The following is an 802-nucleotide window of genomic DNA, read 5'->3' as shown; positions in this document are numbered from 1 at the left end:
TGTGTGTGTGTGTGTGTGTGTGTGTGTGTGTGTGTGTGTGTGTGTCTGTCTGTCTTATATATTCTCCTCTGTTCCTACAGAATCCAATTGCACCTACTTCAAATTCTTCACCTCTGGGGAGAACGCAGTCATATTCAAGAAGACGACAAACAGGAGTGAGATGTTTTGTTTCTCCTCCTCCTCGCTTTCCTGCATCTCACAAACAGTTCCTGTCAATAAAGATGCTCAGTGTGGAGCTCGCAAGACCTGCTGGTGGATTTTTAGTGTCTTAGCTCATTAACTTCCACTACCACCCATTCTCCAAAGCAAGCCATAAGCCATCAGACTGATAAATGTGTTTGCTGTGCTTCACATTCCAGTGCAGATTTTCAGATTTAGCTGCTGGAGAATGTATGCTGCAGTCACACTAAATATACTGTATGACATTGGTTTAATCAGAATTTTTAAAGTAAAAACTGTTGATCAGAACATGGCAATCCTGGTCCTCGAGGGCCTCTATCCTCCATGTTTTACCTGTTCCCCTGCTCCAACACACCTGATTCAGTCATTGAATTACCTCTTCAAGTTCTGCGGAAGCCTGTTAATCACCCATTCATTCAAATCAGGTGTGTTGCAGCAGAGAGACAAGTAAAATATGCAGAAAGTGAACCTTGAGGACCAGGAATGGACACTCCTGCTGTAGCTCATCCAAGACTTTTGATGAACACATGGATTCATTGACTAACTGATAAGTGAATGATCATTCTCTATAATATATGTGCAGAGAACAAATATGTGTGTGTATATATATATATATATATAT

Source organism: Austrofundulus limnaeus, unplaced genomic scaffold (genome assembly GCF_001266775.1).
Source record: "Austrofundulus limnaeus strain Quisiro unplaced genomic scaffold, Austrofundulus_limnaeus-1.0 Scaffold1985, whole genome shotgun sequence".
Taxonomy (NCBI): Eukaryota; Metazoa; Chordata; class Actinopteri; order Cyprinodontiformes; family Rivulidae; genus Austrofundulus; species Austrofundulus limnaeus.
This window is presented reverse-complemented; position numbering follows the sequence as displayed.